This window comes from Taudactylus pleione, unplaced genomic scaffold (assembly GCF_031769625.1).
Source record: "Taudactylus pleione unplaced genomic scaffold, aTauple2 ptg000330l, whole genome shotgun sequence".
Lineage (NCBI taxonomy): Eukaryota > Metazoa > Chordata > Amphibia > Anura > Myobatrachidae > Taudactylus > Taudactylus pleione.
Window position 1 is genome coordinate 1454865 of NW_028284731.1, and position 13718 is coordinate 1468582.

Below are 13718 nucleotides of genomic sequence, written 5' to 3' on the forward strand. Positions count from 1 at the left end.
CTACATTTTGGCCACCGTGCTCGATCCTAGGTTTAAAGCCTATGTGGTGTCTCTCTTTCCGGCCGACACAAGCCTGCAGAGGTGCAAAGACCTGCTGGTGAACACACTGTCAGCTGAAGCGGAACATGACACGTCAACAGCTCCTTCATTTTCTCCCGCAACTGGGGCTGCCAGGAAAAAACTTAGGTATCCTAAGCAACCCGCTGGCGGTGATGCAGGGCAGGCAGGACCAAGTTTGGACATCTGGTCCGGACTGAAGGACCTGGCAACAATTTCTGACATGTCTACTGTCACTGCATATGATACTGTCACCATTGACAGAATGGTGGAGGATTACATCGGTGACAGCATCCAAGTAGGCATGTCAGACAGTCCATACCTGTACTGGCAGGAAAAAGAGGCAATTTGGAGGCCCCTGTACAAACTGGCTCTATTTTACCTGAGTTGCCCCCCCTCCAGTGTGTACTCCGAAAGAGTGTTTAGTGCAGCCGGGAACCTTGTCAGCGAAAGGCGTAGGGGGTTGCTTCCACAGAATGTGGAGAAGATGATGTTCATCAAAATGAATTATCAACTCTTCCAGGGAGACCAGCCTCCAGAACGTACAGAGGGACCTGTGGTGGTGGATTCAAGTGGGGACGAGTTAATACTTTGTGAGGATGAGGATGTACACACTGAAGAGGGTGAGGAATCGGTGGATGAGGAGGATGAGGATGACATCTTGCCTCCGTAGAGCCAGTTTGTGCAGGGACAGATTAATTGCCAGCTTGTTTTGTGGGGGCCCAAACGAACCAATCATTTCAGCCACAGTTGTGTGGCAGACCCTGGCGCTGAAATGATTGGTTTGTTAAAGTGTGCATGTCCTGTTTATACAACATAAGGGTGGGTGGGAGGGCCCAAGGACAATTCCATCTTGCACCTCTTTTTTTTCTTTGCATTATGTACAGTTTGGGCCTAGTTTTTCAAACTGCCATCCTGTCTGCCACTGCAGTATCATGCCTAGATGGGTCACGTGTTTGTGCCGCCCACTCGTGTCGCTTAGCATAGTCATCCAGCTACCTCGGTGCAACCTTTTGGACATAAAAACACTATTGTGAGGTGTGAGGTGTTCAGAATAGACTGGAAATTAGTGGAAATTAATGTTATTGAGGTTAATAATAGCATAGGAGCAGAAAAACCTACAAATTCTGTGATTTTAGCTGTTTTTATGCTTTTTTTAAAAAAAATACAGATCCAACACACAAAACCCAGAACCCAAAACACGGAAGGGTGGTTTTGGCAAAACCAATCCAGATCCAAAACACGAAGAAAGATCCAGATCCAAAACCAAAACACAAAACACGAAAAGTGGCCGGTGCACACCCCTAATATATATATATATATAGATATAGATATAGATAGATAGATAGATAGATAGATAGCAGTGGATCTCGGGTAAACAACGAGGCTAAATCACAACTTATTGGAGGATCAACGTTTCAGGGCGCAAACCCTTTTATCAAGATGCACAAGACATTAAACAAACATACCTTATAAAGACTCCTCACAAAGTGCTCCCCATTCACCGATCCACGCTGCTGGTCCCGTCGGAGACCCGATGACGTCACCTGTGCGCCATAGCGCTGACGCGTCGGTCGTCTCCAGGGGGCGTGGTAAATCACCATAGTGACATATCAACTAACAAAAAAAAAGAACAAATATATGAAACCTTAAATCAATCACAAGCTAAAGACTATCTAAGCTAAAGAAGGTAAACCGTCAGACCACCCAGTAGCGAGATATTTTAGCAATCACAAGCATCCCCTCTCTACCATTAGGTACAAAATGATAGACTGGATACCCCCTAATAAAAGAGGGGGCAACAGAGATTGTTTACTTTTGCAAAGAGAGGCATGGTGGATCCATACTTTACAGACTGTGAATCCTCATGGACTCAATGAAATACTTACGGTCGCTAGTTTTCTGTAATTGAGTCTTAATATTTTATGCTTTTTCCTTGTTCACCTACCCCTTTTACGTCTAATGTTTATCTTTTACACAGATCGGCATAGCCCCTGTATGCATTCATGTGGCTCACATAGTATTGCAGCCCTTTGGATAGCTCCGTGTCTCTCCATCAATGCTTTCCTTCATCCTTCTACATTTTTTGTATAGATATATAGCTTATTTTTGCCCCTTATCTCTCTATATGGATTTGATGATAGTCTTTAGCTTGTGATTGATTTAAGGTTTCATATATTTGTTCTTTTTTTTGTTAGTTGATATGTCACTATGGTGATTTACCACACCCCCTGGAGACGACCGGGACGCCAGCGCTATGGCGCACAGGTGACGTCATTTGGTCTCCAACGGGGCCAGCAGCGTGGATCGGTGAATGGGGAGCACTTTGTGAGGAGTCTTTATAAGGTATGTTTGTTTAATGTCTTGTGCATCTTGATAAAAGGGTTTGCGCCCTGAAACGTTGATCCTCCACTAAGTTGTGATTTAGCCTCGTTGTTTACCTGAGTGACATCCACTGCTATCTGTATATTACATATTACATGTTCCACATTTTGGATGAGCGCCAGGACAGTTGAGAGATTTTTGTGGAGTGCCGGACCTTGGGACTGCTATGTATATAGATAGATAGATAGATAGATAGATATGTATATATAAAATTCAATGTAAATTCTTTTTAAAAGCATATTTTTAAATGTTTTTGTGGAAAAAAAATGCATAGTTCATATGGGGCCATGTCTCCATTGCGATATTAGCCTCCATCCCCTCAGTAACAATAGATTCTCAAGTGGTAATAGATCCCCAGGTGGCTTTAACCCCTCCCCACTGTGGTAATAGAAATGGATAGAGCCCCACATACCACCCAATGGCAATAAATCCTCTTGGGGCATTAACTCCCCTCCTCCCATTGGCCATACAGTAGATACCGCCATTGGCCATTTCCTGTACCCTCCCACCTCAAGTAGAGCGCAGTGGAGCAGGTCACCGATACTTGCAGTGTAAGCACTCCAAAATTCTCTACAAGTAGTATTCTGGGGCACACAATTGGAATGATGTCGGCTGTCAGAGACTGCACAGAACTGCTTTTCATTTCAATTTCCGTGGAATGACTGAGGACAGCACAGTGGCATGAGATGAGACCATGTAAGAGAAAACCCATCTGACAGCCAAACTACATAGTGGTTAAGGCAACGTACACAGTGATATTTGCAATATGGGCCTGATTCAGAACTGCTCGCTAGATGCGATCGCTCGCACGATGTGTATGCAAATTGCGTAGGCAGTGCAATCGCACAGCAATGCATTAGCACACCCAGTATTTCTTAGAGAGCGATCATATAGTGTATGCAGACACCCACCAGCCTGTCTTAAAACATCCACTTGTGAACGTCATGTCCAGGAAGTGTATGTAACCATCGGTACATCGGGTAACGTCGAACCATATCCTGCCGCAAGCACTGCAAGCACTTCAGTGTAAAAACAAGTCAGGTGACGTGTACTATGATGCTGTCTTATAATTATGCACACCTCTAAAACGCCGCTGAGATGCTCGGGCACGCCTGCGTTTTCACCTCCACTCCCCCGTATTTAATGGCCAGCCCCTGTTACCGCCTACAAACGGCTTCCCCTGTCACTCACTCTGCTGGGCTGTCTATATGCAGCGAGCGAATGCATTGTGACCTTTCGCTAAGGTATGCACATGTGCACTGCGATGCATACACATGCGCGCGATGCATACACACGGCATACCATCGGCAGCAGCAAGAGTATGCATCTTAGCGAGCGGGTCTGAATCAGGCCCTTTGCTCCTTATTGATTAAAATACAGATAAAAATACATAAACATCCACTGCAGTTATGTATGCATTTACCGTGCGTATTATATGCATTTAGATACTTTTAAAATATTTTCAGCATGAATTTTTTTTAAATATGTCTGTAACTAAACATTTTGTTGTCAAATGCTTATGTAAATAGGTTTTAATTGCAGCTGATTGTCAAAAACACTGAAATTGAACAAGAAGCATTAAGAACCACCGCAACAATTATTTCATTTTTTTTTTTTTTTTAGAAAAAGCGCACTGCAAATTAAACATACTTAAAAATAAATATAAAATATAAAAAAAATAGAATTGCTTCCAAAGATGTAGTTTTAAAAGATTATAATAAATTAAAATCACACTCACATTTGACTAATACATCACCTTATAAGCACTCCTGGCTGATCTCTACCAAATTCAATTCATTTTACGTTCACATCCGTTTACATGCAGTTACCTTAGAAACACATTAGAAATGTAGATATGCAGCCCAGAAATGACCTAACACATGTAACTTACACCACCAAAATGTTTCCATCATGCTATTTTAATACATAATTGTTATCAGTAGGTTACACTATAGCTGTACTGATCCAGCAGTTTATTAAATGGAGCTGTGCTGTCAAATTTCCTACAGACCAGAACATAACTATATATCATAGTTCTATGATCTTAATTGTAATACCATCTTTCTGCTTATATTGTTTATTTACAGCATGTTTATTTTTCCTAGACATACAGAATAATAAAGAAGGCGTACATAGACACAAGTACACGCTCATTAATATACTTTGACCTTTGTAGAGAGAAATTAATTCCAAGTTCGCACATACTGGCTGCGGAGCTGGCTGTGTCAGAGCAGCCACCTCATTAGGGATGTAAAAGGATGGCTTCAGGGGACACAGCGTCTGCCACCTCAGTGGCTATTACAGCCAGCTCACGAGCGGCAGGCGCACACACCAGTGACAAGGCTCCTTTCTGTCAACTTTTCACAAGGCATTAATCCCAGAAATAATCTCATTGTGAACACAGAGTTAGAGGAGTAGAAGAACAAAAGGAGGTGGAAGCAGGTTAGGGACGGCACATAAAACACAACTGCAGTTCGTTAAGGGTTTTGTTATTTTTTTCAATTTAAAAATGAAATCTATAAATAAAAGTTTTAATTTTTATTTATTTAAAATATTTTCATAATTTATAATATTTTTATACTGACAGGCTCCTATAGACTACAGTAATATTAGTACAGTGCTGAAAAATTGTAATTCTTGTTAGAATGTTGCATATGTAAAGTTTTACTCTTTAATCCTGTTTCGGGGTATACTGCTCATACGCGGGTCTCCAGGAACATGCCGTACGCGCTATGGGCCTGGTTCTGAGATGGATGGAATTGCAGAGCCGCAGACAAGCAGCTGTGCAACTCCGTCCATCTTAATGCAATTGCAGAAGGAGGTGTCGAACACCTCCTTACTGCATTTGCATGGTTGCTCCTTTGGTCGCAGGACTTGTTCTGCACATGCTCAGAACGGGTGCTGCGCAGCCGCAGACCCATGACCATCGGAGATGCATGTTCATCATCAGTTGAACGTACATCATTAAGTTAGGTCCTATGTTCCCAGCGAGTTCTGTACTGCACATGAGCAGAAAATAACTCAGATGTGGGACTCCATTGAGGCAGTGGGGTCCCTCCCCACGGTGTCACCCGGTGCAGGGAGGGACGTTGCCAAAAGGGGGCATGGTCTAGTGGGAAGGGGGCATGGCCTAGCTGGCGAACCCCCCGTGGTCCCGTTATCACTGGGAGCCTGGAGGCAGGGGAGGTGTCGGAGGTGCGTGCAGTCCCGGCTGGCTCCCCCACAGTGTGATTATTTATACAATGCAGTACCCAGCTCCTGTCACTGAGGGGGAGTCTGTACCTTGGTGACACCCCTCGGTGGGTGACATTCGGGTGCGGCCCGCACCCCCCTTGTGACGCTACTGTACTGAGGTACATACTGTATACCTGTCCATTGCACAGATTCACCACTGAATATTTTATGTTATACAGTGGAAGGCATTTTCTCTTGGGTGGGTACACTGCAAGATTTCAGATACACTGTTTAGCATTTTCAAAAGTATTCCCTGCAAAAATACCATTATAGATCTAATAATAATGTAACCTGTACGTCAATCAGGTGTTTACATATTGTAGTGATCATGCCATTTTATTGTTTGTAGTTATTGTCTGCAAAATAATGATTGATAATGTGACAATTTGAATTTCCCTAGTGCATGATTTTCCTGTATTTTGCATTTGTTTAGGAAATAATGTCTGGATATTCTTGCTGTCAGGAAACTAGTGAATACTTTTTCATTATTCTATCATTGAGGTGGATGTATCAAAAAATGCGAAAAGATCCCGTTTCATTCCCTCACACATCGTTTATTTATCGTCATCTTTTCGCTTTTTTATCGTCTTATGTATCATGTATTTTTGGCAAAAATGGGAATGTGATAAACCCCCTGAATTGTGACAATTTTTTGCATTTTAGTTTTCTAATTAGATAATGGGAAAACAACTGCATAGTTGATTTTTTCATATTCCAAAAAAAAATATCAACTGTGCATGCTCCGTTTTAGTTTTGGACATGCGCAGGGAATGGTAGTTGGCATTCTTTGTGAGTGATAAGTGGAATTCTAGTGGTTCTTTAAAATAAAGGAATCCCTTGTTACTAGATATCCCCTCCCCTTTAGTTTGTCATGATTTTCCCACCAAAAAACTTCTTATATACAGTCAGGTGCATAAATATTGGTACATTGACAGAATTTTCATATTTTGGCCTCTATTCACCACCACAATGGCTTTGAAATGAAACAAACAAGATGTGTTTTAACTGCAGACTTTCAGATTTAATTTGAGGGTAATTACATCCAAATCAGGTGAACGGTGTAGGAATTACAATGGTTTCTATATGTGCCTCCCACTTTTTAAGGGGCCCAAAGTAATGGGACTATCAACTCAAAAGCTATTTCATGGACAGGTGTTGGCTATTCCCTCCTTATTTAATTATCAATTAAGCAGGTAAAAGGTCTGGAGTTGATTCTAGGTGTGACATTTTCATTTGGAATCAGTTGCTGTCGACTCTCAATATGAGATCCAAAGAGCTGTCACTATCAGTGAAGCAAGCCATCATTAGGCTGAAAAATCAAAACAAACCCATCAGAGAGATAGCAAAAACATTAGGTGTGGCCAAATCAACTGTTTGGAACATTCTTAAAAAGAAAGAACGCATCGGAGGGCTCAGCAACACCAAAAGACCCAGAAGACCACGGAAAACAACTGTGGTAGATGACAGAAGAATTATTTCTCTGGTGAAGAAAAACCCCTTTGATGTCTTGATAAAAGAGGGAGAACCTCTGAAACGTTGAATACCACACTAGATTAGTCTGCTTTATTATCTTTATTCCGGAGTGCCATCCAATGCTGGGTTTATACATATCAGCTCTATTTGTTAATATTGCTGCAGGAGGGGCATGTTGATATTAAAATTGAACCTCTATATACCCCTGCCTGTACCTTCTAAAATCCTACCTATAAACCTCTAAGGATGACGCTAATTTGCGTACGCAGTCATACCATAAATAAACACTTAGACGTGGAATCTGTGGTTCCAAAGCACAAGTGTTATTCAGGTAAAAGTTCAGACAGTTACACGCAATTGATCAAGACACCATTTAGGCGCAAAAGGAAAATTATACAGACCCAAGTACAGTATACATACGCAGGCGCTTCCGGACCCGGAGATAGGCATCAGCAAGAGACCCCTAGTCATACAGCGTTCAGCACGAAGACTGAGAACCAGCGTTCATGCACACATATTTATACCCCCCCAGAATAAACAGGACAATAGGGAAGTTTGTTGCTGGTGTCATTGGTTCCCAGGGGAGAAGCATCTGTTACAGCACATTTAACAGGCTAGTTCAAATAGACTCTCCCTGCCTCTAACAGCTGAGGATCTTCCTCTTCACACCCCCTGCAACATCCTAACAGCTGTTCCTAAAATATACATTTTGTTGCTTGTAGGCTGTGCGATCCATAACTTGAGAATGCATGAAGCGATCTCCCCACCGGTAACACCTGAATACTGTAAAAAGAGTATGCATCGGTACAACTCCAAACACGACTTGTTAAGCATGTATAATACCTTAGTTATCAAATATCTTTATTTCTCAGCATTTAAACTAACTGAACCAACTTAAATCATACACTTTAAAGCTTATTAAACCTTATGTGTGAATATGTAATGTGTGAGTATTAGGGGTTTGATATAAAGACGTATTAATGTGTGTATGAAGATGGGTGCACTTTAGCAGTGACATGCTGAGCCAGATAGTTCCACATGCCCTCTGTCAGCAGGCCCCCACCTTTCCTGTGTTCAAAGAAAACTGTGTTATCATCTCAAGCTGTGAAGTTGGGGCCATCCTGTCTGTGTGTGGGGCTAAGACCTGTTTAGGATTCAGACAAATCCAATTGTGTAGATCAATGCCTGGATTATATTACAATTGCCACAACTATACTTTGTCTGCATCCAGGGATTCCCAATTTGTATGTAAAAATACCCATTGTCTATTCTATTTACTTTTACTCAGGAAGCTTGTTCCTCCAGTTGCCCTTGGTAGATTAACAAAAACATTGCCATCTGTTCTTAGCTCCTGAGTTGTAACTTGAAGTGACGCTGGTCACAAAATGGCGTTTTGCAGATTCTTGTTTCTAAAATGGAGTCTAGCTGCCATTTGCAAGATGGTGTCGCGCACGCTTCAATTTTAAGCTGATCTTGTCTCAGCCAATAATCCAGTTTCGACAGGCACCTGGACTGTTGTCTTGCTGCTGGTGAGTGTCGGGCATCCAAAGCTCTCTGTATATATATATATATTTTTTAAGAAACGGTTTACGCACCGGCCTATTTTGACAGTCCCGGGCCCCACAATCTCTGATAGCAGCCCTGTGCCTCCATATAATTGCCCCTTGTGCTAAGGGGGATGAAACAGGAGTTGGAGGGAGCATGTGAGTGCAGCCATCCTGATAGGGGTGACCATAAGAAGGATGCATATGTGCCTGTTTGTAGGCAGATCACTTGCAAGTGCTTGACCCCTGGTGCAAAATATGAACTTAAGATGGTGATGTTTATAGGTAGCAGCTTCTCACTGGCTGAATACCTCTCACTTATGCTAATACTATAGTAATGTGGCTACTGCAATCTATACATATATTATACAGTGATATTACAGTGTCCCCGGGACTGCCTATTGCCCATCACCATCACTGGCCTATATGGTCCTCCTTGATTACAGCAAGAAGCAGACCTACAGTACTCTACAAGAGGTGCCCTGTGCAAATATCACATGAATATTTATCTCCCATTAGAAACACTCATTTCGTTAAATAAAGCTTGTTATTCTTTGTCTAAAAAACTGCTTGGATTACCCTCATTGGCTCATTGATGTCTAAAATGTATTGTGAGAGTGAGGAGATATTGTGACTGCCTGTATAATATGTGGCAATTTTACTTATTTGTCCTGCAAGGACTGTGACAACGTTGAGTTAAAATCCAACGAGCAGTGTTCCACAGATCTGTCATTTCACTGACTAAACTTTAAAGAAAAAAAAGGCATATCACCATCTGAATATACCCTCTCCACTCATTTCTGGGGCAAGACGTGTTGCAGTGCTGGCAGGTTTGTCTTCTCCTGAACTGTGACACCTCTTCCATGGAGAACCTTTGGTTCTTGTAGTTGGGTAAAGAATTAATGGATAAATAATTACTTTTTCTATTATAAAGGTATATTGCTATATAAATTCTGAAATCATTTATTAGCTGTTTATGTTTTGCATACCATGACAATAAGGTATGCTGAAATGTTTACGTCAGGTTAATTAGATTGGCATAATATTTGCTCTAGAAATGTATCGCTAATAGGACTAAACATCAGGCAACTGACTAAGTTCCTGAAAGTTTAGTGTTTTGTTGCAGAGGCACCTACCTACAGTATCTATGCTTTTTAAGCCTTCTTAAATTACAGGCTCCTCTTTTCCATTCAGCTAATCTAAAAAAAAGCAATAAAGGACCAGTGACACTATAAAAGCAACTTGTAAAGGCATGTTTTAAAGCTTTAATTAGCTCTTTTTACAGGGCTGTATTCTTTGTTTCTTCAGCCTGTGGAGTCTCTCTGCATCGATTAACCCCTTGACATGTGGGGCCAGTGTGCTGCCATCCCACCTGACATGAACTGTTAGTTCTATACTCTAAAAAGGTAAGAAACATTATCTACTGTTTTTACAGGGAAATTAAGGCAGGTGGATTTTTTTCCCCCAAATGTATACTGTAGTTGTGCTGCTTTACAGGTTTTAGGAATAGTGTAATGCATTATACAATTATAATCATAACTATAATAGTGTATGGCCAATATATAATAGTGTATGGAGAAATGTTTCCTCCCCGGAGGAGGAAAGCAGATATCATGGGCCATACTCTGTGGCATATGTTATAGTGTATGGCCACGATATCTGATGTATGTCAGGCTGTCAGATAAAATGTCTGTCTGTCGGTCTGACAGACATTTTATCTGACAGTATATGGCCAGCATAAGCCATTCCTGTGTATGTGGGATCAGACATTTGTTACACAAGTATTGTTAAATTCTTTCAACTAAATGTTCCTGCTATGACAGAACATATACACGTTTTTCCATCATTTGGAATCATTGTAGTCCCACAAGATTGGTAAATTTTATAATTGAATCATTCCAAGAGTATGGGATCTGATTTTACATTAACAATAAAAACACCATTGTATGGGATGGTGACATATTACTTAGGAGATGCCGTCATAAAGTCAGCATACTCAATGTCGACACCACAATATGTTGAAATGTCAACAGACAACATCTCGACACTCAGAATGTCCACATTCGGGTTAGGCTATGGGATGGGAGAGTTAGGGTTAGGCACTAGGGGTACGGATTAGGATTAGGGAAATGGGGACTGTACACTCCCGAACGCTGGCACATCAGATGACTCTGCCGAAACTGCTCATCATGTGACTGCTGGGTCCAGCAGCCGTCGGGACCAGGTAAGATACCGCCAGACCATCAGGAACAGGAACGCTTTGTGAATATTCTATTATATTGACATTTCACCAGTGTCAACATGGAGAATGTGGACCCAGTCAATGTGGACATGCTAAGCATGTCAACATTTTCACCATGCTGACATTCTCATGTTGATCTAGTATACCACACCCATTACTTAGCATCACACTAAATTGCATATGCCCAAATGAGTAACTAGAATTTTTCGATTCCAAAATTTATATTTCTCCCCCCGCTCTTCAGTGCATAATAATACAGTGCATCACTTAGTATATGATATTGTAAAACAGTGTACAGTGCATCTCTTATTCCATGGTGTTATAAAGCAGTAGAAAGGGACATATTTATTAAGAAGAGAAACAGATTTTCTTCCTATTAATTAAAGACTACTGCCGATGGCAGTCATCGCTGGTGCGCTCTCTGGTGAAGACTGCTTATTTAGCAAGGACAGTGGCGGTACAAGTAATTTCACTGTCCTCCAATCACTATACCCATCTCAGGATGGTGATAGCAGCTTCGGGGATTAAGAAAAATTTTTTTTATTTTTAAACAAATCAGGTCTCCAGTTCCACAGTGCATTAGTGAACCGGCAAAGCCAGCTCACACATGTACAGAGGCTTTCTGCGCTGGCCTACACTTACCACTGACAGCCAGTATCGGTGGATTTTATATAAATATAAATATATATATATATAAAATCCAGGATACTGGCTGTCAGCAGTAAGTGTAGGTTAGCGCATATATATATATATATATATATATATATATAAAATCCAAAAAGGTCCACACTCTCGTCTTCAATAATAAATTGCTGGGGTGACACACCCATATGGGATCACAATAATCCTCTTCATGCAAAAGTAGAAAAAAAGGGGGGGGGGTAGCACTCACCAGTCTTCTTAAAAACATCTCTTTATTATATCTCAGTAAAAATGTTTACAACATTTCAAAACGTCGGATTTTGAAATGTTGTAAACATTTTTACTGAGATATAATAAAGAGATGTTTTTAAGAAGACTGGTGAGTGCTACCCCCCCTTTTTTTCTACTTTTATAATTATATATATATATGGAATGTGCAGGCTCGGATAGGTTCGAGTTTGCACGCTGAGTTCGGATTTTTCCCCCCAATAAAACGGAACTCAGAATGAGGCAAAACGTCATCTTGCATGGACAAACATCATCATTCCTGGACAAAAGCACCTTTCCGAGCCTGCACATCCCATATATATATATATATATATATATATATATATATATACTTATATACTTAAGCCGGGGTTAAATTAGAATGTGGTTAGCAATACTATGTTGCAGAATTTCTATATACCTGCTTGGATAGTTGGTTAGTTTTTTTTTTCACTTTCATAACTTCACTATCAAAATTTCATAATTTCACTTTCAGAATTGTTCAGTGCTATAATTTCCTCATTCTTCATTTGGCTGTGAAATTCCACACATGCTTACAGAATTCGGTCACCATAGAACTGGCCCTCATCGCCTCGGCTCTATTCATAGACTGTAAATGATGCAAAACATCACAATATAAATACTGTGATAAATAGTATTCTGTGGACTAGCAAAGCCAAAACAGAATTTGGAGATTGTTTTGCAGGGACTTTACCCAAATTTCCTTATAACTTTGCTCATCTCTAGCCTAGCCACCACATTGTCTCTAATGATCTCACCCAGCTTTTAAATGGATTTTGTAATGTAAGCACCTAATAGATTTGGTCACAGTTTTATGTGCCCACTGGAAGAAAGATTTTCTGTTTCCTCCAAAATAAATGGGGTTACATTACATATGTTAAACCCTGAACCTTTAAATGAAAAAAAAATTGTTAATGGGGACATGATTGTCGGGTACTTTTTTCCTGGTTTCCCTCAGTTATTCAGCCTAACGACCTAGATAAATTACTCTAATGTCTCCTCCACAGAACTGCCCTGGACCACACAGCGCCTTGTGCAATCCCACCAATAAGACACTTTATGGCAGGACCATTTGGGTGTGGGGTGATGGAAATGAGAAAAGAACAATAAAATTCAAAATGAAGAAAGAGGTTATTTTTTTTTTATTCACTTTTTTTTTTTATTCTGTATTCACAGACTCCATCCCACCACCTTGTAAAAATGAGTTTTATGGAGGCTTTTTGTTGGTATCACGGGGAGTAAAGAACTTACATTAACCAGCCCTGTCTGTGTGTACCTGTGTCACGCATGTGCTTCAAACCAGGGCATGTGTGTTCAGCTTTTACAAGGTATTCAGTCCCGGTCGGTGACAGCCAGAGGGAGACTCGTTGGGTGTTGTATGGATTTTACAGCGTGTAAAGGATCAGGCTAATTAGCAGGAGGGTGAGAGAGCAGTTACCAGGCAGACTGAGGTGTGGTGTGTTTGTAAGCCATTTCTGTTCCTGGATCTAAATCCTAAAATCACAGGAAGATATACATTAGATAACAGGGATGTTAAGCTCATCGAAGCTAATTTACACTGCCTGGACTAGAACAATTATTTTACCCTAAATTATGTTCACAAGCTGGTAAAAAGTGAGCATGAGAGACAAACTTGTGGCACCAATTTTGCGTTTCGATCAATACTGTAGCTTATGTTCATGCCAGGTTAGTATGGCATTTTTGGATAATAACAATCCTGCTTATATACTGTTTTTATAGCTCCACAGAAAAGTTGCAACATTTTGTTTTCAGTGCCCATCTCTAGTGTGAAATGACCATTAGAAATATGCTTAGTATTGCTGAGGAAATTCATTTGATGCAAGAAATCTTGT

At 40.8% G+C, this 13718-nt stretch overlaps 1 long non-coding RNA gene across 2 annotated transcripts in view; it reads left to right on the plus strand.

Annotated features, from left to right (window-relative positions):
• Positions 1 to 13055, plus strand: part of LOC148509169 (uncharacterized) — a 33630-nt gene extending 20575 nt beyond the window's left edge. For both annotated transcript variants that reach the window (XR_015869484.1, XR_015869483.1), the window contains exons 2-4: positions 2256 to 2403; positions 10002 to 10099; positions 12873 to 13055. This is a non-coding gene — a long non-coding RNA (uncharacterized LOC148509169). The remainder of the gene's footprint in view (positions 1 to 2255; positions 2404 to 10001; positions 10100 to 12872) is intronic.
• The last annotated feature ends 663 nt before the right edge of the window (positions 13056 to 13718 follow it).